Source organism: Rhipicephalus microplus, chromosome X, assembly GCF_043290135.1.
Source record: "Rhipicephalus microplus isolate Deutch F79 chromosome X, USDA_Rmic, whole genome shotgun sequence".
In the NCBI taxonomy this organism is placed as follows: Eukaryota; Metazoa; Arthropoda; class Arachnida; order Ixodida; family Ixodidae; genus Rhipicephalus; species Rhipicephalus microplus.
The window spans coordinates 266,076,323-266,103,311 of NC_134710.1; the positions used below are offsets into that span (position 1 = coordinate 266,076,323).

A 26,989-nucleotide genomic window follows, 5' to 3' on the forward strand; every position below is an offset into this window, starting at 1 on the left:
CCAGGACTTGTGCGTTATCAACTGCCGCGCGATTTCCTCACGTATGAAGGACTTGAGGTCTGCCAGCAGTGTCACCTGATCACAGCTCGCCTCCAAGCCTGCAAGCCCTGCATCTCGTGGTGTGGAGCGACGGGACATCGAACGCTGCCGGCTGAGCTCCTCGTAGCTCTGGCACAGCGTGATGACCTTAGCTACTGTGCGTGAGTGTTTGGCATGCAGCATCATGAAGGCATCATCGTCAATGCCCTTCATGACGTTCCGGATCTTGTCTGATTCGGACATGCTGTCGTTGGATTTCTCGCACAGGTCCAGGACATCTTCTATGTAACTGGTGAATGATTCACCGGCCTGCTGAGCGCGTTCGCGTAAGCGCTGTTCGGCTTGCAGCTTACGAACGGCAGGGCGGCCAAAAACGTTGGTGATAGCGGTCTTGAAAGTGGACCAGGTTGCGAAATCGGACGCGTGGTTGTTGTACCACAAGCCTGCAACGCCCGCAAGGTAGAACACCAAGTTTGTCAACTTGCCGTCCTCGTCCCATTTGTTGGGGACGCTCACGCGCTCGTAAATGGCGAGCCAGTCCTCCACGTCAGTGCCATCGGCGCCCGTGAAGATGGGTGGATCTCGGATCCTGGGGACACCGGGACAAGGGGGTGGCATGGGAGGAGGCGTTTGCTGAGAGGCGTCGTGGGACATGGTAGTAGCAGGGTACGTGAGCAAAGTTGCAAGGGCATCGAAGGGGATCGTAGCACTCTCCACCAATTTGTTATGGCGTTTATTAGCAGGCACACAGCGAGTATACACAATGGCGACAGTAACGACCAAGCACGGACTGTCAGCGTGAGCGGCGTCCTTTTTGGGTAGACCCACTGGAGAAATTTGAAGTGTTCGGCGGCTTCTCTAAAATATATATATATATATATATATATATATATATATATATATATATATATATAAATGAAATAAGGGAAAGAAGTGTATACCTAAGGGCTCGTTTTTCCGTGTTTTTAACACAATAATAATGAGATATAACAGACAGTAATGCCAAGGAATGTACAGGGGAAGTTAGTAACATTAATGGAATGTAAATAAGAAGAAAGAAAAGTGGATGAAAAAATTACCAACTGTAAGCAGGAATCGAACCTACGACCTTCGAATTACGCGTTCGATGCTCTAACCACTGAGCTATTACAGCGGCCCTCTGTCCATCCACTTTTTTGGGTTTATCTGTGAATTTAGAAGTAGGAGCGACAGTCAGCGCCATCTATAAGCCAAACAACGAGTGTGAAAACACTCTTATGCGCATGTTTGGCGTCACGTAGCACGTGAACTTATTATGAGCGGGCAGCTGATTAATTGTCCCTCTTATACAACCTAAACACACCAAGTCTGCCAGTACGAGACCCTCGTTCAATGAAATAAGGGAAAGAAGTGTATACCTAACGGCTCGTTTTTCCGTGTTTTTACCACAATAATAATGAGATATAACAGACAGTAATGCCAAGGAATGTACAGGGGAAGTTAGTAACATTAATGGAATGTAAATAAGAAGAAAGAAAAGTGGATGAAAAAATTACCAACTGTAAGCAGGAATCGAACCTACGACCTTCGAATTACGCGTTCGATGCTCTAACCACTGAGCTATTACAGCGGCCCTCTCTCCATCCACTTTTTTGGGTTTATCTGTGAATTTAGAAGTAGGAGCGACAGTCAGCGCCATCTATAAGCCAAACAACGAGTGTGAAAACACTCTTATGCGCATGTTTGGCGTCACGTAGCACGTGAACTTATTATGAGCGGGCAGCTGATTAATTGTCCCTCTTATACAACCTAAACACACCAAGTCTGCCAGTACGAGACCCTCGTTCAATGAAATAAGGGAAAGAAGTGTATACCTAAGGGCTCGTTTTTCCGTGTTTTTAACACAATAATAATGAGATATAACAGACAGTAATGCCAAGGAATGTACAGGGGAAGTTAGTAACATTAATGGAATGTAAATAAGAAGAAAGAAAAGTGGATGAAAAAAGTACCAACTGTAAGCAGGAATCGAACCTACGACCTTCGAATTACGCGTTCGATGCTCTAACCACTGAGCTATTACAGCGGCCCTCTGTCCATCCACTTTTTTGGGTTTATCTGTGAATTTAGAAGTAGGAGCGACAGTCAGCGCCATCTATAAGCCAAACAACGAGTGTGAAAACACTCTTATGCGCATGTTTGGCGTCACGTAGCACGTGAACTTATTATGAGCGGGCAGCTGATTAATTGTCCCTCTTATACAACCTAAACACACCAAGTCTGCCAGTACGAGACCCTCGTTCAATGAAATAAGGGAAAGAAGTGTATACCTAACGGCTCGTTTTTCCGTGTTTTTACCACAATAATAATGAGATATAACAGACAGTAATGCCAAGGAATGTACAGGGGAAGTTAGTAACATTAATGGAATGTAAATAAGAAGAAAGAAAAGTGGATGAAAAAATTACCAACTGTAAGCAGGAATCGAACCTACGACCTTCGAATTACGCGTTCGATGCTCTAACCACTGAGCTATTACAGCGGCCCTCTCTCCATCCACTTTTTTGGGTTTATCTGTGAATTTAGAAGTAGGAGCGACAGTCAGCGCCATCTATAAGCCAAACAACGAGTGTGAAAACACTCTTATGCGCATGTTTGGCGTCACGTAGCACGTGAACTTATTATGAGCGGGCAGCTGATTAATTGTCCCTCTTATACAACCTAAACACACCAAGTCTGCCAGTACGAGACCCTCGTTCAATGAAATAAGGGAAAGAAGTGTATACCTAAGGGCTCGTTTTTCCGTGTTTTTAACACAATAATAATGAGATATAACAGACAGTAATGCCAAGGAATGTACAGGGGAAGTTAGTAACATTAATGGAATGTAAATAAGAAGAAAGAAAAGTGGATGAAAAAAGTACCAACTGTAAGCAGGAATCGAACCTACGACCTTCGAATTACGCGTTCGATGCTCTAACCACTGAGCTATTACAGCGGCCCTCTCTCCATCCACTTTTTTGGGTTTATCTGTGAATTTAGAAGTAGGAGCGACAGTCAGCGCCATCTATAAGCCAAACAACGAGTGTGAAAACACTCTTATGCGCATGTTTGGCGTCACGTAGCACGTGAACTTATTATGAGCGGGCAGCTGATTAATTGTCCCTCTTATACAACCTAAACACACCAAGTCTGCCAGTACGAGACCCTCGTTCAATGAAATAAGGGAAAGAAGTGTATACCTAAGGGCTCGTTTTTCCATGTTTTTAACACAATAATAATGAGATATAACAGACAGTAATGCCAAGGAATGTACAGGGGAAGTTAGTAACATTAATGGAATGTAAATAAGAAGAAAGAAAAGTGGATGAAAAAATTACCAACTGTAAGCAGGAATCGAACCTACGACCTTCGAATTACGCGTTCGATGCTCTAACCACTGATATATATATATATATATATATATATATATATATATATATATATATATATATATATATATATATATATATATATATATATATATATATATATATATATATATATATATATATATATATATATATGGATTTCTTAGAGCACAAGGTTTTCGTTCGTGTCGTGTTCTTATATCATTCATCTCAGTTTATCTATTCAGGGCATCGTTATCGTTTTACGTCTGAGAAGACAAGTGTAGTTTCATGTTTTGGACATATTGTGTTGAAAAGGTGAAATGGCATTATTATGTCTTCTCGGACACCCTGAAGATTTTGAACAGGCCCAATTTAATCTCTGGCTCCATCAGATGTTTCATTCTAGTCCTTAACGAAAAATAACATGAGCTCGACCTGAGAAGAGAAAAAAAAGAAAAGGGAGCAAGTAAGGCTTTTATTTGTCCTCATTCTCAGTTTTCACTACAATTTTCACTACTCTCCCAACGTTTCCGTTAGTTCGATGCCTAGAATCCCAAGTGACATCTCTCGGGTCCCTTGCCATTATTATTAGTTATCATTGACGTTTAGCCCCTTAATAACTTCCCAGTCTTTCTAATTACACGAGCCACAATACAGCAGCAGCAAACGCACCTGAAATCCAGTGGGGGCTAGTCCACAAACTTGATTGTGCGCATTGTCTTGATAGTCGCCATCACTTCGTTTACATCCTTTGGCACAACGTTCCAATGGTACAAAAAACAGCAGGCCATGTACTTTCCGCCGCGAGGATCGCGCTTGGCAATCTGGTGGGCGGGCATGAAGCAGGCTTTCGTGATCTCGAGACCGTAAGCTGCTCGCGGTATGCCTTTTCTGCAAAAATCGCCGGAGCATAACTCACGAGGCGGAAGTGAATGCGAGGGTATGACACCAAGTTGGTCTGGAACTATACGTCAGGTTGACATTCAGGACGCCGTCGAACCAAGGAGAGGCAGTGATGGAGGAGACTGACTGGACGATGAGCCTGCTTAGATTCGTCCATAGGTGGGCCTCTCAATGTCGAGGCTGCGGCTGCAGATGTCATAGATCGCCTCGTTGTCGAACATGAAAGTACAGTCTGAATAGCCTTTAAAGTGTTGTGCGTGGATAGATCCGAGTTGTATAGGATTGCACGATCTCAGGACCTTCTGGATCAACCCATGTATTTGGCTTAATAGCCTGAATGAAACTGGTCTTACGTTGCTAATACTCATTCGCATTAAAGACTACTGACGCACATATCATTAGGATATAGGCAAAGTTGTGCACAGTTAAGCGCAAGATACTTTTTTCCTTTTGTCTGGAGTGTGAAGCATAGTATGCATATAGAGCTTGAATTCGGCGGAGGAGTTAAACTGAGGTGTGTGGCGCCCACAACAGACGTCGGTGGTGTGAGAAGGGGCCCCCGCCTGTAGTAAATTTTGGTTTAATAATTGTTGCACGAAGACGGGGTTGGTTGGCTGTAAGCGTTGATCGTGCCTAAGGCGCGCAAGCTGGGACGTGTTGTTAACTTGTGTTCATTGTTTTAGCACGCTTATTCATTGTGAGATATTAAGTTAACGTGTCTAAAACAGTTTCACAAGCGGTACGTTCCAATTTCAACTTAAGAATTATTAAATTTTACGACTACCATCAGACGTCTTTTGCTTGCAGGGGTACTACGTGTTTCGGTGTATGTATCCGCGTTGGCACGCTTCTGTAAACATATATTGATAATCGAGGTTTTGCGTGTTGCAGTATGTCGCTTTGTATTACATAACGCGCGCTAGGCTCGAATATACGTGAAAGTGTTCTTGCAGCCCGTTGCGTGAAATTCTAGCTCATTTTTTTTTAAATTCATCCGCAACGTAGGTTTACGGATGCGGCCCACACTCTTGCATATTGAAGAGTTCGTTAGGAACTGCATTCGAGCAAATCCATGTCTGTTCACGGCTGAATTACTGTACCTTAAGTTTCATTCTAAAAAAAGGAAAAAAAAAATGGCATAGAGCTTGAAACCACAAGCGTAGAGTTAGTAAAAGAAGCTGTCGCTAACTTTCTTGGGCATTTATTTTTTTTGGTGACCTTTTTACTGCGTAAGTTTGCGAACGCTTAATTGTGCAATGGTTCTTTTGTTCACTGTTGCTAGCTTTTTGTCATGCACCTGTTTAACGTGGCATAATTACGCTAATATTATTTGTAATAATATTTTATTAAGGTCCTACGCTACATTACCTCTGGCACCTAATATAATTGTACACTGTCTAAACGAACAGGCCCTTAAAAAACATTTATTCTGAAGAATTAGCGCCCACCAGAACCAGTTACGTTCACCAAACGTAGGAAAATAGCCAGAAGCATGTGTGAGCTGAACGTGTCACGTGGACACATGATTGTGTGCAAGAGTGAGTGCCGAGAGCCGTTGGAGTCTTGCAATTCAAGTTGATGCTTTGTGGTGGGTGATGCGAGCACGACATTGCTTTTGTACGAAGTTTTTTGCTTTTAGCCGCTTTCTAGGACTAGAAATAATTAGCTCCTTACCTTTTTATTCACTATTTTACGTTATTAGGCTAACCGTAGATGTAATTACTAATACGTATAGCTGACTCCCATCTGAGGGATGCTGTCTATTTCCGTATCTATTTACGAGATTTTTTTATTATTACCCCAACACTTCAGCAAAATAGGATGTAGCCTTAAAGGCAGCGCCTGCCCATTTTTTAGCAGTTAGAAACTTTTCGCGTTTAATTTTCATGCACTCCAACCGCTCGTGACGTATACGTTTAACGTAAAAATAACACGGAAGTAGCCGATTTGTTGCAAAACAGGTGCGCGCAACTCGTCAGTGGATAGGATTGTGAACAATGTCAATATTGAGCGAGGCAAGAAGAAGTTAGCAGAGAACAGACGCGTGAGAAGGAGGGTCGTCCAATTAAGGCACTGATACGGTCTAAGCTCGCAAAGTCAGAAGTTCTAAACCATGCAGGGTGATTTTTTTGAAGGAAAATAGATTTTCAAACAGTTAAAAAAAGAAGGCGAGGCGTGCTACGAGTCAGATGAAAATGGGAGTTGATAGGCGGTCAGATGGTATTCTATTGCTAAAAAAGTGCAACAGAACCCCCTACTTAGAGCTAGCGCAGCAGCCTGGCGTGCTATGACAAAATTCTGTTCGAATGGAGATGTCGATCCATTCTCAGTCGTATATTCACTTAAGATGTGTCAGAAGAAAATTGTTAAAAAAGAACAAAAAGTGGTCTGGGGTGCGGCCTCAACTGCATGGCGACCAGCTGCCGGTAATGCCCTCCCTCACTGCAGCAGGATTGGCCAGCCTGGTGCTGTACCTGGCCCCGACCTCCCACGAACGCAGCAAATAAGTCTTGGCCCTCAGTATCCAGCGGCTGCGAAGACTCTGTCCAAAGCGGCGGCGAGACCTTTGACGCAGCGGAAGGTGCTAAGAATCCCTGGGTCCTGACAGGAAGCCATTGGAATCTGAATTTGGCTACATTAAACGCTATTTAGTGACGCTAGTCTAGCTGTGCTATCAAAGGAATAGGTGTTAAATGGGATGTAATAAGGCTCAGCGAAGTTAGGAGGACACGTGAAGCTTATACAGTGCTGAATAATGGACACGTCTTATGCCACAGTGGATTAGTTACCAGAAAGAAACTAGGAGTGGGGTTTCTTATACACAAGAATATCGCTGGCAACCTAGAGGAATACTATAGCATCAGTGTGAGGGTGGCAAGTATCATAAATAAGTTTAGAAAAATGTACGAGATGTGGGCGGTACAGGCCTGCGCGCCTACATCAAGTCATGATGATAATTCAATTTAACCCTTCTATGAAGACGCATAGTAAGCAATTAAGAAAGTAAAGACTGAGTATACTAATCAGATGGACGAAAATAGGTAAGAAACAGGCCCGAGACCATGCAGTGGGGGAATATGACATTGGCTCTAGAAATACCAGAGGGGAGTTGTTGATAAGGTTCGCAGAATGTAATGATTTACACATCTTGTATAACTTTTTCAGAAAACGACCTGACCATAAGTGGAAGTGGTGAAGCCCTAATGGCAAACTAAAATTAGACGTCATTCTGTGTGCACACCCAGACATTGTACAGAATGTAGAAGTAGTTGGCAAGAGCAGATATAGCAACCGTAAAATGGTGAGACCTCGTATTCACCAAGATTTAAAAAAAAGCAAAGGCATAAGCTGATACGCAAGATGAACTGGCGGTGAGAGGGAAAATACAGGAATTCAGAGTTTTGCTTCAGAATAGATTTGAGGCACTAAACGAGATAACCTACGTTAGCGTTGACACAATGAATGATAATTTTACTAGTATCATAAATGAGTGCGCAATTGAAGTTGGAGGTACAGTCACCAGAGAGGAAACTGGCAAACTATCTCAGAAAACGAAAAAAATCTTCTTAAGAGACGACAAACGATGAAAAAGTCAAACGCAACCGACAAAATAGAGCTGGTTGAGCTTTCGAAGTTAATAGGCGCAAGGTAGCGGACATCAGGATAACACGGAAAAAATTGAGCAGGCTGTAAAAAGCGGCAGAAGCCTGAAATCGCGAAGGGTGACTTGTGCATAGGCGAAAACCGGATGTATGCATTGAGGAACAGGGAAAGCAATGTCATAATCAATATGAATAGGATAGTGGAGATGGCGGAGAAGTTCTACAGAGAGCTCTACAGAAGTCAAAAGAAGCAGGACAATATTGTGAGAAACAACAATAGACCGGAGGAACTCGACATCCTACCAGTGACGACAGAGGAAGTAAGGCAAGCTCTAGAAAGAATGCAAAAAGGCAAAGCCGCTGGTGAGAATAAGGTAACAACGCACCTCCCGAAAGATGGCGGACAAATTGTGTTAGAATCATTAGCCACCTTATATACGAAGTTTCTCTTGACAGGAAGGGTACAGAATCTTGAAAAAACGCCAACAGAATCTTAATTCATAAGAAAGGAGACGTCAAGTACTTGAAAAATTACGGGATAATCAACTTACTGTCCGTTTTCTACAAACTTTTTACAAAAAGATCACTAATAGAATTAAGGCGATATTATAGTTCACCTAAACAAATGACCTAGCAGGATTTCATACTGGCTATACACAATAGTTCATAATCATACTATCAATCAAGAAATATAGAAATGCGCTGAATACAACCAACCACTATACATAGCTTTCATAGATTACGAGAAGACGTTTGACTCAGTCGAGACATCAGCAGTTATGCAGGCATTAAGGAATTACAACTTCGAAGAACCCTACATTAACATACTGAAATAAATATACAGAGGATCCACAGCCACCATTATTCTGCATAAAGAAAGTCACAGAATCCCGATAAAAAAAGGTATAAGACATGGAGACACAATCTCTCCAATGCTATTCACCGCATGTTAACAGGAGGTATTCAGGACCCTAGACTGGGAATAGTTAGGGATAAGAGTTATTATAGAGTACCTTAGCAACCTGCGATTCGCTGATGACATTGCCTTGATGAGTAACTCAGGGGACGAATTACAGCTCATGATTACTGTACTGGACACGGGAAGCTGAAAAGTAGGTCTGAAAATTAATATACCCAAAACTTAACTAATGAGCAACCGTCTCGGCAGAGAACAGGACTTCGCGATATATGGAGGGATGATGAAAGTGGTAAAGAAATATGTATACTTAGGACAGGTAGTAACCGCAGAGGCGAACCATGAGGTTGAGATAACTAGAAGAATAAGGATGGGATGAATCACATTCGGCAAGCATTCTCAAATCATGAATGGTAATTTGCCACTAACGCTGAAGAGGACGGTATTTAACAGCTGCATCTTGTCAGTGCTTACCTACGGAACATAAACCTGGAGGCTTATAAAAAGGGTTAAGCTTAGCGAGCGATGGAATGAAAAATGATAGGTGCAACCTTAAGAGACAAGAAGAGATCATTGTGGATCAGGGTAGAAACCGGGGTTAAGGATATCATGGTTTAAATAAAAAAAAACGGACATGGGCCAGACACGTAGCACGTAGGCAGGATTGATTGATTGTGGGGTTTAACGTCCCAAAACCACCATTTGATTATGAGAGACGCCGTAGTGGAGGGCTCCGGAAATTTTGACCACCTGGGGTTCTTTAACGTGCACCCAAATCTGAGTACACGGGCCTACAACATTTCCGCCTCCATCGGAAATGCAGCCGCCGCAGCCGGGAATCGAACCCGCGACCTGCGGGTCAGCAGCCGAGTACCTTAGCCACTAGACCACCGCGGCGGGGCGTAGGCAGGATAACCGCTGGTCATTAAGGGTAACTGACTTGATTCCCAGAAAAGGCAAACGCATAAAAGGGACACAAAAAGTTAACGAGGCCGATGAGATTAAAAAGTTTGTGGGTACAACGTGGCAACGGAAACCACAAGACTGGGTTGATTGGCGGATTATGGGAGAGGCCTTTGTCCTACAATGGGCATTGTCAGGCTGATGATGATGATGATGACTTTTAGAAGTCTTTCAGCTCCGGTTGGGGAACGGAGAATAACGGAACAGAAAGAACAGGAAATGCAAAGATATGTCAACCATTTTGAAATAACCAGTATGCTGCCCTGTAAGGGAAAAGAGATGTGGGAGTTTGAAAGTAGAAAAAGTAAAGAAAGTGGGTGAAGAGAGAGATAGGACAAAGAAAGAGAGAGGTAGAAAAGTAGGGAGCACACACATGCCGTGACAGTTCATCCGTCTTGTGCAGTAGCCATAGGCTTCAGGCTCTGCTCATGCGGCGCTGCGAAAAGCACCGATACCAGCGCTCTCATCGCCGCGCTAGTCATAACTGGGTAGTGCAAAGAGAGCCGTCCACAAGCGAACGTTCCTATATAGACGATCCTCTTTTGTTGGTGTTGAGGCGATATTTCCTGAAAATCAAGGACCTTTCAAGCTTCTTCCGTCAATCAAACCTCGCTCCAGAAAAGTGGGAAGCTCATCAAAGCGAAGTGCGGGTGCAATGCAAAAGAGATGTTTCAAATATTTTGGCGTGCTGGGACTAGCAATTTGAGTACAACCAAGCATCACATGACATCGAGTTCGAGGCGAGCATTCCTACGTGCGTTCTGTAGGGCTTAAGTGCTTAAATGTTGGCCCATGCATGATGCCAAAGTGAAGAACTACCTACGCGAGCAAGGTATCTCACGATACTCGGTTTATCAGATGGTCATGGCGATTTTCGCCTTTGTAGTTGCGTTATACATCCATTTCTCGCTTACTGTTTTATTACGCATCCTAGAATGTTCTACTCATGGTTGTTGTCAGTTCGTATATGTTACAAATAGGGATACATGGGTTCCCACTTTCTCGGTGTACGATTGATTGATATGTGTGGTTTAACGTCCCAAAACCACCATATGATTATGAGAGACGCCATAGTGGAGGGCTCCGGAAATTTCGACCACCTGGGGTTCTTTAACGTGCACCCAAATCTGAGCACACGGGCCTACGACATTTACGCCTCCATCGGAAATGCAGCCGCTGCAGCCGGGATTTGAACCCGCGACCTGCGGGTCAGCAGCAGAGTCCCTTAGCCACTAGACCACCGCGCCGAGGCCTTTCTCGGTGTACGACGTATGCAGAACCGAGTCCTCCGAGATGCCTCAGGCAATCGCAAAGACCAACGACAAGAAAAACCTGATAACAGTCACGACCAACATTTTGCGATTTACCTGCATGACGTATAGGTGTTAGCATTCACTAATTTTAAAGCCGGATCTTACAGCCTACGTGCGCGAAGCTGTGTGGTGGCGACCACTTCATATTTGCGGTGGTCGTGCACGGCGTGTGCGATGTTTATAGCACGGTACTCAAAACAATAACAATAGTCTTATATTATCGCACCTTCTCATGTACCGGCGGTGGAGAACGTAATTCGGGTACTCAAGGCATTCGCAACGGCCCGTATCCATTGCACTCTTGAAAAAAAGTTGGTAAAAAGGTAGCAACTACAAGGTTACGGGTAGTAAATGCAGTGTTTACTACCTTTTTTGAGCCATCACTACCATTTTGCTACCTGTTTGCTACCTATGTTAGTAAACAGTTACTAGCTGCAACCGTTACTAGCTTTGTGCGACCTGTTTTCTACCTACGTTAGTGAACAGTTAGTAACTGGAATGAAATAGGTAGTACTTTAGCCTTTGCTACCTTTCTTGCCCCGTTACTACCTTTTTGCTACCAGGCTGTTGACTATCTAATCCAAAATGGTGTGTGGTTTTGATTCTGATATTTATTGACAGACATCATCTCGCCATATCATAAAAAATGACGTAAAATATTATCATCATCAGCTTGACTACGCCCAATGCAGGGCAAAGGCCTCTCCCATGTTCCGCCAGTTAACCCGGTCCTGTGCTTGCTCCTGCCATTTTATACCTGCAAACTTCAATCTCATCGGCCCACCTAACCTTCTGTCTCCCCCGAACCCACTTCCCTTCTCTGCGAATCCAGTTTTTTACCCTTAATGACTAGCGCTTATCCTGTCTGCGCACTACATGCCCGGCCCATGTCCATTTCTTCTTCTTTATTTCAACTATGATAGCCTTAACCCCCGTTTGTCGCCTAATCCACTCTGCTATCTTCTTGTCTCTTAAGGTTACACCTACCATTTTTTTTCCATTGCTCGCTGCGTCGTCCTCAATTTAAGCTGAACCCTCTTTGTAAGTCTCCAGGTTTCTGCTCCATAGCTAAGTACCGGCAAGATACAGCTGTTATATACCTTCCTCTTGAGGGATGGTGGCAATCTACCTGTCATAATTTGAGAGGGCTCTCCAAATGTGCTCCACCACAAGATTATTCTTCTAGTTACTTCAATCTCGTGGTTAGGCTGTGCGGTTATTACGTGCCCTAAGTAGACATAGTCTTTTACAACTAGAAGTGAACTATTACCTAGCTCGAAGCGCTGCTCTTTTCCGAGGTTGTTGTACATTACTTTCGTTTTCTACAGATTAATTTTAAGACCCACCTTTCTGCTCTCCTTGTCTAACTCCGTAATCATGAGTTGCCTCCTGAGTTACTTAGCAAAGCAATGTCATCGGCGAAGAGCAGGTTACTAAGGTACTCTCCATTAACTCTTATCCCTAACTGTTCCCATTCTGGGCTTCTGAAAACCTCCTGTAAGCACGCGGTAAGTAGCATTGGGGAGATTGTGTTCCCCTGCCTTACACCCTTCTTGATTGGTATTCTGTTGCTTTTTTTATGAAACACTATGGTAGCAGTTGATCCTGTGTAGATTTCTTCCAGAATGTTTATATATACTTCATTTACGCCCTGATTCCGCAGTGTCTGCATGACACTGCGGAATCAGGACGCAAAAGATATCCATAGATAAAAAAAATACATTTTGTTTTAAATTACACAATCGAGATATGTAAACGTCATTCTGATATTGTCCAATCAGAGAAGCACAAATTAACGAGCCAAAAGCAAATGCTTCACGCGTTGTAATAGACAATCACGACAAACCTAGTAAATTACAGCAAATGAACAAGACTGGTAAACGAAAATAACCAGACGGTCACAATTAGCCCCGAGGACGGGCATAATTAATCCACTGCGGCGTGTCTCCAAATATTGTCATTGCTTTGGCGCGTCAAACCCCAAGAATTAATAATATTTTTTCACCGCTGATATACTAGCCCTATGAAGCACTGAAATGCACCGAGAATAAGTTCGGTACCTTGTTTCGGCCACTGTACATACCGCCTTTTTGTGGCTCTTTGATAATAAATAGATATGACATATAATTTTTATAAATAAGGCTGCTTAAAAGTCTTGTGCTACGTTCCAGAATACACCTAACCAGGTAGTAGAATATATTGCTATAGGTTCACATTTGTTATAATTCATTCTGAAACACAAGTGCTCCTCTGCGCCAGACATGCACCTGCAAAGTAGGCGTTATATATATATACCCCACGCTTACTTCATGCTGTATGCGTAAAAATGACTAAACGTGTTTGGTCTAAGTATTCTTTACGATAATGGCACACCACGCTACATTACCCTAAGCTGTGTAGTAATGAAAGCATAAATTGACTAATATTAACAATGAAGAAATAATATGCCAAAATGAATGAACAGGTTGATAACGGTTACTACTATTTTGTTGAAACCATTAAAAGTTACTACCCATGGGTGCTAACAGTTACTAAATGCTGGGAGTAACAGCAAAGATAGTAATTGTTACAGCCCTCACCATTACTAACTGCGCTTTCGACCTGCGTTGTAACATATGTGACAAACCATTACTATCTCAAAGTTAGCAAATACTACTACGTTTTTCTAAGAGTGTGGTCTCGCCGTTCTCGGCTTCGCGAAAGCTATAATACGTAAATCGGTAAAACTGATGTCCTTTACGTCCGTGGCAATGCAACATCAGCGTTGGCTGAGATCTTTCTTCGTATAGCGCGGTGCTGTTACGTCTGCTCTTGTTTTCGCTGTTGTTTTGGTGAGTTAACCAGCCAATACTTCATGGCACTTTGGTGACGCGTCCAGATATAGCGGAGAGAAATTCGTATCTCTTAGTGTTTTATACGGAAAGGCACGTAATATGTAGGTCAATCGTTGTTTCACACGCGCTAGTTGCTCCTGGTTGCGCAGCAAATAGTGCCCGTTTGCACTACCCAAAACTGCGCCAACAAGTGGCGCTACGTGTCGGCAAAACTACTGTGTCTGACGTCTGTACCCATCATGGTTGGCCTATAACTGGCTCGAAAGCAGGTGTGGATACAGGGGGGTCCTGACTTTTTGTTTTCAATAGCACACGAACCTTATCATAACATAAATACCGTTAAATTGGGCTCACAGTCATAAGCGTGTGCAGGGTTCCCCTTTAAAGGGGGGGGGGGAAGGTTCGTCGCAGCGCCGCCCTCCCTGTCATGTCAATTTATGCAGACGTCTTCGCGCTTTCTCTCGCCCCCTTCCCTATATTGTCAATGTATTGGGTTGGCTTTGTGCTCCCTATGGTCACTTCTGCCCCCCCCCCCCCTCCATGCGCAAGCTTATGCTTTCAGTGGTGCCACTCATATGGCCTCAATAGTAATAAGAGGGGGACGACAAGCACGGAAGAAAGAGAGAGGGTCTTTCGGGGAAAGGGTGATTGCCCCTCTTCCCCCCTCTTCTGGATCCAACGCCGCTTGAAAGTCTGTTGCTTTCAAAAAAGTTGCTTTCGGACAACAGATGCGTCTGAAGAAGAAGACACGTTTGCAGTGAAGATCTTACTTCCAGACATACACGGCAACGTGTCGTTCCACTTTCACTAATTTCTTTTAATGATGAACCAACTTCGTTTTCTTCAATTAAATTATCCGTAAACAGCCCCTTAAACCTGCTGTGCCTAAGCATAAATATTTCTGTGGGGCCCTGTGAAGGTTAACATTAACCCGTTTCGCAGTCTTGTTACACTTAAATCACGCACTTGAGTACTGTTCCTGGCTTGGGGTCTCTCACTTTTTTTATTTTTCGTTTCACAAGCCTTTATATATTAAATGTTTTTTCTCTCTTTCCCTCTCGTTTCTACAATTCAAATAAGTATTTCGCAAGCTAACTGGTGCCTCTCGATGCTCCAACTATCACGTTCGTGGATTCGCATCATAAATGCGGTTCATTATCAGCATCTTAACTATAGGTTCTTGAAAATGCAAAAATTACAGCCGCCATCATCAGCATTGCGGAGTTTCAGTGTACAGAAATTGCACCGACTACAGAATTGCTAAACTGGTGTGAGTAAAACCAACTTTGCTAATTCAATTTGTTTTAGTAGCCTTCTTTTGCAGGTATCGGGCCCAACGACAGGGGAAATAGAGAGGCAAAAGGAGCGTGATCCGCAGTGGTGCTCGTGCAGCTCGCGTGTCATAGGCGCGTGTACTTTCCGCAGAAGACTGTCAGTCAGCAGCGTTGTCTTGGATCTCTGCTTCGTAAGTGCACTCCTCGATTTCCTGTCACGTACGGGAGCAGCTTGCCCGGTCGTAGCCTTACTCGAGCTAAGTTTGAGTATTGACGAGAGGGGCTCACAGCTACCTGCTGGTAGGTGATGGACTTTTGTGTGTTTGCTTGTTTGCGTTAACCGTTCTTGGAACCTTCGGATGCAACGCTACGTGCCACTTGACTTGGGTGATTGAGACGGCAGTGAATGGAGGTTGTAGAAAATCCCTCGAAAATAATAAGGTGTCGGCGTTTCGACAAGTGTACTTGACGTCTTCAAAGACGCGTTGTCACGTTGAAACGTTGGTCGTTGACAGCGTTTCACACCAGTGGTTGACGTCTATTAAAATACTAATAGATTTCCGCAATACTTCTCCCCCTGAAGCACTAGAAAGCATATAATTAACACATAATGAATTCAGAAGTTAGTCCTTGTGGAACGAGTCCTTGTGGAGCCCCGCCTACGCACCCGCGAGCACCACTCTCCCGGCGCGATGGTTACGTTCGCGCACGCGGGCGTGGCCAGCTTGTTGTCGTTATTAACGACGGGGAGACCATAGGCCCCATATGGGCAGAGAACCAAGTGACTAAGGGGGGGCCGTCTTCCGCCGAGATCGAACCTGAGGCGAAGGCCCGAACGACCACCCGACAATCCGTATAAATGTGCGATCCGCTTTCATCCTCTTTACCACTCTCTCCACCGGAACCACAAACGAGCCCCGCACCGAAGCGCTGTCGAGTAGGTGCCACTGTACTTTATCACAGTCGCCACAAACTGGTTGGATGGGCAGCACGTCGACGAACGTGACGGTTTGAGGATCACAGGTGACTTTTCATAACTGGCGAGTATTTTCGCCATGGGCTTGACTGTGCAGTTGCTTTTGAAATTGCGCCGTATGATAGCTTTAGATGCTATATTTTACTGCGATTGAGTAAGTTTGTCGCTTCTTACGACATGGATGGTTCCACCTTAGCCACATTCGCTATGTTCATCTTGAGCCTTGAACTTACGCCTCAGCTGTCTCATGAACCCATCACGGTTGGTCGGGAAAATATTAACTGCTGAAGTTTAAAGGGACACTAAATGCAATTATGAAGTCGACGTTGATTGTTCAAATAGTGGTCCAGAAACTTCGTAGCGTTACTTTTGTGCCAAGGAAGGGCCTATTATGAAATAAAATCACGTTGTAGCGATCCGCATTAGGTTAGCGCACTTCAAAGTACCCGCCTTAAGAAGCGGACCCACCGGACCTACTCACGTCACTGGTGCCGTGAACAGCGTTGCCCGGCTTTACTGCGCTAGTAGCAGCAGGCCAAAAAATAAGGGAGCCACAGCAGCAACAACGGCCATTGATCAATTTACCGCCATTGGCTGTGAAATTGCAGACGTTTTTTTGTTTCAACTGGGCCCTGCTAGACGGCACCACCTGTCCTGTGTAACCACACGACAATCGAATTTTTTAATCACTCGCACCATTCCCCATAAAAACGTTTGACGGTTCTTTTTTCCATGAATCAAACAGAAACGAACAAGCAGCATTTTAATGCGTCTCTTCATGTTCGGAAGGTTCTTTCTTTAGTGCAGTTAGATCAATTACTAGTGAATATTTGTAGACGATCCGTCTGATGTCATCAGAAGAACCGAGCGTGTCAACGACACGCTTTCGTCGCACTGGTTCATGACGGCGATAAGCAGTCACAGCGATTATCCTTTTTACGGTCGATAGCAAAGCGTGTTCATCGTAAAGGCGCTACCATTGTTGCGGCGCTACTGAGGCAGCACAATGGGGCAAATGCTATGATCGTTCGTACGCGGAACGTTAGGGAGCACTAGAATCATTGCGCGCATTGGCGCACGTGCAGATTTGTCACGTGGTATTTTTTGTACTTCGGGGGCATTTGTAATTAGCAGAAAAACACTAATAACTAACAGATATAAAGTTCGAAACGAAACTGTATATTCGAACGTTTTGCTAACTGTTCTACAACTTTCTCATTGAAACTTTTTATCAATCTTGATTTCTTGAAAAGTTAGGTACTTAAACATACTCAATAAACAATATTTGAGAACACAAAAAATAATCCAACTCCATGGAACGGTGAACAACATGTATTTGGTCGCGTCATGAATACGTGTTGCGGCATATTTTAAAACTCTGGCTTAAGTTACGTGGGTCATCCTTTATACATGAAAACGCAAGAAAGAAAAAAAAAATGCCAGAAAATAGACTCCGGCGCGCGGAATCAAACGTGGGACCTCCGTGTCGTGAATGCGAGGCGTTAACCACTGTGCCACCAAGAATTAATTGTTTATTATGAGCCACCCAGAGGTATACATCATGCAACGTTCAAACTGCAAGCTATTCATATCTACCACTTAGCGCTGTTGGCTGGCATCTCAGAGGAAAAATATCGTGTTTTCAGCATTATCAGTAAGATGGCGCAGTGAGCGCACGGCGGCTCTCATCTCTCATGCGTAATTAGGCTCGCGTAGAAAATAAGAAGGTGTACGCTCAATCACGCGCCCTTATCTTGCAGTGGAGAGAATCGTACGTCTTGGCTAGCCTTAGAGTTTTGTCGGAACAATTCTGCTGAAGGTACCGGGCACACAAAGTTCTCTGCAATCGTTGCACAGCCTCCGTTTGCCAAAAGGGCACGCTTTTCAGACACAGCGAATTAACAACTAAGGCGCTTAATCAAGTTATAATCTGTACCTGTGAATGCGTTTTGTGCGTCCTTTGTGTGGGAGAAACGCAGGGTACGTTTGGATCTGCTTTTTTTTAAAATGAAGTGTACACCTTGCATGCAAAAATTCATCATTATATTTATCTTCATGTTAAATGTGTTTACATAATCCTGTAGTTATTTTGTTGTTCATCTGTATTTTGGCAACTCCCTTCTTTTATGTACAAATGTACCCTGAGGGTTTTACAAATAAATAAATAAATGAAAAATACGCGTGACCTTCCAATTCGTTGCTATCGCTTTCATTGCTACGCCTTTGTGGCAAAGCTGTGGCTTTTTTTTTTTTCAAACTTCACGCGATGTGATTACGCACACCGGCGGTGGCGGTGGCGGACAATTACGACGCTGCGCGAGACCCGAGTTGAGATGTCATAACAGCTTTCGCTGTAAATTGTGCGCTGTTGTGTGGGTAAACGCGGTTGTAATGTTACTGAGTTAGAAAACTGGGTTTGTCTGACAGCACGGTGAATCTTAGTAGGATAGAGATTAACACATGGACAAGTGGCAACGCAGCATGGCGGAATATCTTCAGCTCGCGGTGGCGATTCTGACGATTCGTAGGCAGCAAGCTAGACGTAACTCGCATTACATAGAAATCAAACGCTTTGAAGTCCTCCATGACACTACTGTCCCCGAGGCAACAGCGCGATATATAAGTAGCTTGGACCGTCGTAAGTCATGTAGTTAGACACCCCATTTAGACGTCTTCGACTTGTGTCACTACGGGTGTGCTTTATAGACCGCGTGCTGAATAGTAAAAGTGCCACGTGACAGCCTGTGCAGGTGTTCGCCGATTCCTGCTGCCGTTCGAGCACCGAGTCAAGATGGACTCATGCACCGACAACGACTTGCATCGCGAGGAGGGATGTGACAGCGATGAAGAATGCGTTGGGGACGCCAACCTAAAGTCTAGCTCGGAGTGCCGCAAGCCACCCCCACCCCCCCCCCCCCCTGGCATTTGGGATATTTACTACATAGTAACAATAAGCCACCGTGACCAGTGCATGCAGGTCGTGGCCTGCAGGATTGTCAGCCAATTTATTCCTTTATCGCCTATCTTGCTGGCTGTGTAAGGATAGTGAAAGAAAGTCTGCCATTTGGTCTTATCGTGAATAATGGACATAAAAACACGTCAAATTAATCTTGTTTTCCAAAAGAGACTAAAATAGCGCATGGGGTAAAATGAACGGCACACACATGTGACAGAATAACAGGGACATGTACCGTTTTTTAAAAGGTATACTTCGGGTGGCTTGGTTCCACAACAAAAATAATTGTGGTCGCGTGCATTTCCTTTTTTCGTGTCTGTAATGATGAGATGTTATTCCTTCGCTGAGTTATTCATCAAATCGGTGTCATCCGCGAATCGCAGGTTAATAAGGTATGCCTTATTAGTATACTTTTCATGCATTAACTCTTATTCCTAGCTTTTGCAAATGTAGGGCCCGGAAAAGCTCCTGTAAAAACGTGGTGCATAGCGTTGGAGAGATCGTGTCTTCCTGCCTTACACCCGAAAAGCAGGAAACTAGGCCTGAAAATTAATATGCACAAAACTAATGTGCAACAGTCTATATGGCAGAAAACAGTGCGTTGCGATAGGTGGAGTGACGCTGGAATTAAGGGAATATGTCTACTTAGGACAGGTATAGTAACCGTGGAGCCGAACCACTAGAGTGAAGTAGCTAGAAGAATAATGATGGGGTGGATCACATTCGGTAAGCATGCTCAAATAATGAATGGTAATCTACCACTAGCCCTCAAGAGCAAGGTATATGACAGTGGCACCTTGCCAGTACTTACCTACGGACCATAAACCTGTAGGCTTATGAAGAGGGTTTAGCTTAAATTGAAGATGACGCAGCAAGCGATGGAAAAGAAAATGATAGGTGTAACCTTAAGAGACAAGCAGAGAGCAAAGTGTGTCAGGGAACAAACCGGAGTTAAGGATACCATATATTGAAATTAAGAAAAAGAAACGGACACGGGCTGGACTTGTAGCACGTATAGGCAGGATAACCGCTGGTCATTAAAGGTATCAGACTGGATTTCCAGAGAAGACAAATGCGCGAGGGGGAGACGGAAAGTTAGGTGGGCCGATGAGATTGAAGTTTGCAGGTATAAAGTGGGAGCTGAAAGCACAAGATCGTGTAGAATGGCGGATCATGGGAGAGGCCTTTGTCTTGCAGTGGGTGCAGTCAGGCTGATGTAATGATGATGATTTCTCTTTTTAAACGCGCTGGTCTCTTTCCTGTCAAGAATGCATGTCACAACAGTGGCGTGCTCCACTACGGCGTCTCTCATAATCAAATGGTGGTTTTGGGACGTTAAACCCCACAAATCAATCAACAACAGTGGCGTGCAGGCCGTCCGCCACCTGCAATTGTAGGGCGCGTGCGATAACGCAAAGAAGGGCACGCAAGGCAGATGATGGTTATCATTGCGGGACACCCCAAACACACCTTTTGATTTTAGTGTGCATAAGATGAATTCATCAGGAATAGGCGCATGAGAACACTAGCAAATTATCATGAGCTACTAATACAGAGTCTGGTTTTTTTTTAGTTTGGCTGAGTATAGATTCCGGCACATGCTCCGACACTGTTTTAATCACTGAGAATAATTTGATTGTGCTTCCATGTGCTTATTCTTGATATGAGATTGTTTGACAGCCTTTATAAGTTGGCGTAGTTCTTGTGATTTATTAGTTGGAAGTTGACCGCCATATCTGTTAGTCCGTTTCTTCACTTCATCTCCATATGCTTAATTAATATGTGGGGTTTAACGTCCAAAAACACCATATGATTATGAGAGGCGCTGTAGTGGAAGGCTCCTGAAATTTCAACCACTTGGAGGGGTCGAAATTGCCGAAGTGGTGGCTGCAGAAATATTGAATCCTGGCAGCGGCGGCTGTACTTTCGCCTCCATCGAAAATGCAGGTGCTACAGCCGGGATACGATCCCGCAACCTGCGAGTCAGCAGCCGAGTATCTTATTCACTAGACCACCACGGCGGGGCCGTCCCCGTACGCTTTGTGCCCTGTCTGTTTTTTTGCTGTGTTGCCTCCCCTTAAATTTTTTTAAAGATGATTTAGCTTGATTTTTAATGCTTTAAGAATCTTTATACATTCAGATTCATGCTGTGACAAAACTTAAGCCTTTTCGGTTCTGTGCGGGAGTTGTGTGTTCGTTTTTACAATTACTGGTAGACCTCCATGAAACCGAAACTTATATTTTGTGTAAACGAAACATATTTCAATCTGTTGAACGTACTTATGTTTGTGCGTGAATTCGCAGTATACATTTTGTTTGCGGTGAAGTACACTACAGCTTAATAAAATTAGGCGATAGTAATTGCTGCCCTTTTTATTTGAATTGCGCTAAATGCCAGGCGGGAGCACACGAAGTGACACCGTCTTGACACTGCAACGATATGTTATACAAAAGTTTTGAAAGCATTTTTTGGGGCATAGCTTCTAAGGCCGTGGGTCACTCCATCCTCTGTAGTCGTAGAAGTATTATGTAGCCACCTGTAGTTCATGAGTTGCCCAATAGATAACATTGCTTGAATATGTCCGTCCGTACGTCCGTCCGTCCATCCATCCATCCATCCATCCATCCATCCATCCATCCATCCATCCATCCATCCATCCATCCATCCATCCATCCATCCATCCATCCATCCATCCATCCATCCATCCATCCATCCATCCATCCATCCATCCTTCAATCGATCCATCCATTCATTAATCTATCCATCCATCTATCCATGGATTCGAATCCTGGCTTCGGCGGCTGCATTTCCGATGAAGGCGGAAATGTTGTAAGCACGTGTGCTCGTATTTGGGTGAACGTTAAAGAACCCCAGGTGGTCGAAATTTCCGAAGCTCTCCACTACGGCGTCTCTCATAATCATATGTTGGTTTTGGGACGTTAAACCCCACAAATAATATCAATCAATCAATCAATCAATCAATCAATCAATCAATCAATTCACCCATTCATCAAACCATCCATCCATCAATCCATCCATCCATCCACCCACCCACCCACCCACCCACCCACCCATCCATCCATCCATCCATCCATCCATCCATCCATCCATCCATCCATCCATCCATCCATCCATCCATCCTTTTTTCTTTATGTTGTAAACACATTGAACAGTCATTACCAACATTGATGTATACAGATAGTTTAATAGCCGACAACAATGAAGACCTCTAGGGATTGGTAGACATCTTCGGTAATCAGGGAGATTGGTTTACTTAGAAGTTCAGTAGGGAGAAATTGGCAATCAAGATTTTTTAATAGTAACGAAGGGAGTGAGCATAAGATACAGGAAGTCATGCTAGAGATAGTGAAAAATACAAATATCAAATATCCATTCAAATATCATATATCCATATCCAAATCCAAATATCAAATATCAAGTATCAAAAATACAAATATCCATCTATTCATCCATCCATCCATCCATTCTTGGGAATAATATACCTTGATGGCGTCTGTGTTTAAGAGACGATAGTCTTTCATGGGGACCTTCGACGCCAATATTTTGATTGTTCTGTCTGCCTGTCTATCTGTATGTCCACCGTCACAATACCCTACACAGCACCAAAAGATACCCCAAACGGCCAACTTGATCCGCAGCACCTACCAACATTGCTCAAGTTTCAGCCTTCATACTTCTGTGATTTTCAATTAAAAAGCAATTCTTGCGCATATCTGAGGCACCATAACAACACGTGTTGATATTTTCTATGTGTGTCTTTATACTAGAGAAGGCACACATAAGTATTTCTAAGGCACTCATAAGTAATTCTAAGCACGTCGTGCTGACAGTGCAACGCGATGCTCAAAAAAGCAAGTGTTTCCAACGCTTTGCTAAGACGACATTGGGGTGGCACCTGCTGTCGCTTTGCAGTTTACACCTTATCGCCTCCGAGACAGGCACGCATCTTTCTCCATGGGCGCCTACGCCTTCCTTTGTTTTTCAAGATAACTGCGAGATAGTACTCGTGTCTAACGTGCCTCGATGTGCTCGTTCGCCTTCCCTACACGGATTGAGACTAACGCAGTGCTTCAAGAATACAATTCATCAATTTTCTCGCGCAGAACATCAAATAAACGTTTTGTTCGCTCTCTCCCCACGCAGGACTATCGTCTTTCGACGTCATTTGCTGTGAAACATGCAGATACAGGGCCAATTTTTTCACAGCATATCTGCCGAGTGAATGATGATGAGTGGCGTGAAGCGCTCATCCCTCCATATGTGCGTCCATCCGTCTATCCATCCGTGCTTTAGTCCGTCCATCCATCTGTCCGTCTGTCCATGTGTTCGTCCGTGCTTCCGTTCATCCGACCGTCCTCACGGATGATCGCTTCGCCGCACTCATCATCATTCACTCCTTGAAAATGCTGCGATTCTTTTGTCAATCGGTGTCGTAGATTGTTTTCTTAAACAATGTAACAAGATGTGGTTTCTTTCAGAGTGAAAAAAAGGTCGAAGCGCAAAATATCAAAAATTGGTGTGCCTTAAACTGAGTGAAAGCTCTGGCTAGAGGAAAACACAAGCACAAGAGAGGCATTTACAAGACATTCTGAACAACAACAACAAAAAAAAACTGTGTGAGCAGGCCTCTGTTTAGACGATATATTTTCATGGAATATGCTTGCAGGAAAACTCATAACGCGAATAAATGCTTTTGTGGGACGCTTTGACAGCGTGTCCCTGAAGATGTAAATGTAGAGTCAATGAGTAGCTTAGCAATAGAAATGGTGTCATGCTGGATATATTTGGGTAAGCAGAAAGTAATGCTGGCTTCTACAGCACCGCATTGCTTGCCTCAGCAGGGACTGAACTCGCTTGAACACTTGTAGCCAATCAGCGGTTGACGAAAAAAAGCTTAATACAAAACTAGTAGCTGCCACACCAATATAATTACCCATATAATTAAGATTAGGTTATACAATTGAACTCACACGTACTTAGGTAAGCTTTACAAAAAAAGTACCATAAGGTATACATTGCAATGGTATACTCAATGGCATGTGGGTAATGGTAGACGTACTAAGGGTAAGGTACATCGATAAGGAATTGTGCAAAATATTTGTAGTTTTATGTTTGTGTATCATGTGTGTACTTTTCAAGTTGTCCTCATAAGGTGATTACTGAATAGGTATTGGTAATAGTGGAAGGCAAGCTGTTCCCCTGCCTTATGGCTAGTGGCAAGAAAGAGTATTTAAAAGAGTTAGTATAAAAGCGATATTCGTTTAGCGTGTATGAATCGTTTAATCTGGGTATTCTTGTGTCAGCAATAAAGATGTATTTAGAACTGTTAACACGACCTTCTTAAGAATTATTTATCAAGCAACTTCAATCGGGCGAGCGTAATTCAGTTGTAAATTGTGAGTGATCCGGCCGATTTAATCAAAGCTTTTCGAGAGGGTGTGAGTTGATATTTATTTATTTAGTGCATACTGCAGTCCGTAATACAAGCAGGAGGGGTGAAAAAATAGGGAACACAATGAGAACAAAGTGAAGAGGTTATACAGCAAGTTTTGTAGCTCTCTGACGCTAAAACTGAAAAACAAGTACTTACGAAGTAGGATGAAATAAATAAACACTGCTTGAAAAAAAATGCACACATTTGTAGCAATAGTCTCAAGCACAAAATTAAAGCAACGCAACTGAAATTAAAGTGAAATCATGAGGTGGCGTTATCTATCATGGTAGTATAACCAATATTGTCTAAGCGAAGAGATGCATGTATTTTGCGAGGTCATGAATGCCATGTTGAGGAACAGCATATGTAGGCAATGTGTTCCACTCGCTAGTAGTTCGCGGAAAGAAGTAGTGTCTGAAAAGGTTAGTACGTGCAAAGTATGGTGTCAGATTATGATTGTGACTATGTCTGGTTTTCCTGGAAGAAGACGGCGTGAGAAATTCACGAGGATCAATATAAAACTGCCGATTTCGAAGCAGGAAAAAAAACTTAATTGAGTGTGGCGATAGCTCTACACTGTTTCAAGAGTGGAATGTTGTCTGTAGCCATAGGTAGTGAAGGTGAATCAAGATTGTGATAGGCAACATAGACGAATTTTACCGCGATCCTCTGCACCGTTTCGAGTTTATAAATGTGATTAAAATGAATCTAATTGCTTTCCTTTGCATTCTGTTTATAATGGTAATTAATTAATTAGTTGATGGAAACCAAGCAGGAGTAGCATATTCTAATACTGATCTAATCAATGTATTATAACCCAGTAATTTAGTATTACGGGTGTATTATAATGAGCGTAATATATTGAGTGATCTAATAAATGTATTATAAACCAGTAACTTTGCTTTGTATGCTAATGTATGGGGCTTTGCGCCCCCCCTCGCTCTCTTCCCCCTCCAAGCGCATGCATATAAAAATATGTGTTTTTCTCATATACTTGAGGTCTTAAGCAAGTGCCACCCTTCCGTCTTCCCCTCCCCCCTCCCAACAAGAAATGAAGAGTAATGGTTACGGGCCTGTTCAGATGTAAAATGAATGTGTTGGGAGGTGAAAAGTAAAAGTAGCACATTTACTTGGAAACGTGGACTGGTAGAAGACAGGATGGTATTACGTTATGGTCAAGTGATAAACGCTCGTGTGATTGATTTGTGGGGTTTAACGTCCCAAAACCACTATATGATTATGAGAGACGCCGTAGTGGAGGGCTCCGGAAATTTCGACCACCTGGGGTTCTTTAACGTGCACACAAATCTGAGCACACGGGCCTACAACATTTCCGCCTCCATCGGAAATTCAGCCGCCGCAGCCGGGATTCGAACCCGCGACCTGCGGGTCAGCAGCCGAGTACCATAGCCACTAGACCACCACGGCGGGGCAACGCTCGTGTGAAACGCGGGAGGCAAATTAATGCTTTAATTCACACTATAAAACAGTCCCTCGTGAAAAAAAAAGAAGTCCCTGCATACACTGCACACTATATTGTGAAGCTGTGCGGTGACGTGTTTATCACTTATATGCTGAATAAGGTGCTGAATAATTACGCAGGTTCGAATCTAAAATTGCGCAGTATGTAGAGATTCAGTATGGCTGCGCCAAAAAAAGTGTTTGCAGCTTGTCAGTGTGTCATAAGTTCTAAATCATGAGGGCGAGGCTTTCATCACACTATACATATATTTCACTCATTATTTAGAGATAACTGCTAGCGGACTCATATAATCACGAATAGGCGCTTGACGGTGAACAGATGTTTGTGTTCTGACATGCTTCCGTCCAGCAAGGAGAGTCTCACAGACGACCAGTGTGACTTCCAACTAGGCGATGACATGCCCATTCCAAGACTCTCACCAGAGCTCGAGGTCACAACAGATCCTCTGGGTATGTCAGCACGTTCTGCGCGGTTCTTATAAGCTCTTTCGTGTGAGAGTTGCCTGTTAAAACGCGGATAGTGACAGGTAAATACCGTTGTTCTTTAGTATACGTATATATATATATATATATATATATATATATATATATATATATATATATATGCTGCACTGTCAAGCTACGACAAGTCAAGTGGTAATGTCGGAATCAGCCTGTGTACCCAGCCAACCAAACGTCGTCTTCTTCACAGACTGAGTGGTATACCCTCTGCCTTTCTGAGTGGCAGTCATCTTCTTCGCTATATTTTCCTACCCTCCGCAAAAAGAGCCATTCTTGCGATTCATGGGCAGGAGACAATAGAGGGATCGTAATACGGTTTTAGGTGGTCTATGTGGACGGTCTCACGTCCACGGCGTCATTGATTATGGGGCTGCTCAAGCGGCTTCACGATATAATTAATGGG

General features: G+C 43.5%; 5 non-coding genes and 1 pseudogene across 5 annotated transcripts; all 6 read right to left on the reverse strand.

The window, feature by feature from the left end:
* Positions 1 to 1,119: 1,119 nt before the first annotated feature.
* On the reverse strand, positions 1,120 to 1,192 carry TRNAT-CGU (transfer RNA threonine (anticodon CGU)). The gene has a single exon. It is a non-coding gene; the product is annotated as a tRNA-Thr (tRNA).
* A 383-nt stretch (positions 1,193 to 1,575) lies between these two features.
* TRNAT-CGU (transfer RNA threonine (anticodon CGU)) lies at positions 1,576 to 1,648 on the reverse strand. The gene has a single exon. It is a non-coding gene; the product is annotated as a tRNA-Thr (tRNA).
* Positions 1,649 to 2,031: 383 nt separating this feature from the next.
* On the reverse strand, positions 2,032 to 2,104 carry TRNAT-CGU (transfer RNA threonine (anticodon CGU)). Its single transcript has one exon. It is a non-coding gene; the product is annotated as a tRNA-Thr (tRNA).
* A 383-nt stretch (positions 2,105 to 2,487) lies between these two features.
* On the reverse strand, positions 2,488 to 2,560 carry TRNAT-CGU (transfer RNA threonine (anticodon CGU)). The gene has a single exon. It is a non-coding gene; the product is annotated as a tRNA-Thr (tRNA).
* Positions 2,561 to 2,943: 383 nt separating this feature from the next.
* On the reverse strand, positions 2,944 to 3,016 carry TRNAT-CGU (transfer RNA threonine (anticodon CGU)). Its single transcript has one exon. It is a non-coding gene; the product is annotated as a tRNA-Thr (tRNA).
* A 1,083-nt stretch (positions 3,017 to 4,099) lies between these two features.
* Positions 4,100 to 16,272, reverse strand: LOC119162412 (tubulin alpha-8 chain-like; annotated as a pseudogene).
* Between the last annotated feature and the right edge of the window lie 10,717 nt (positions 16,273 to 26,989).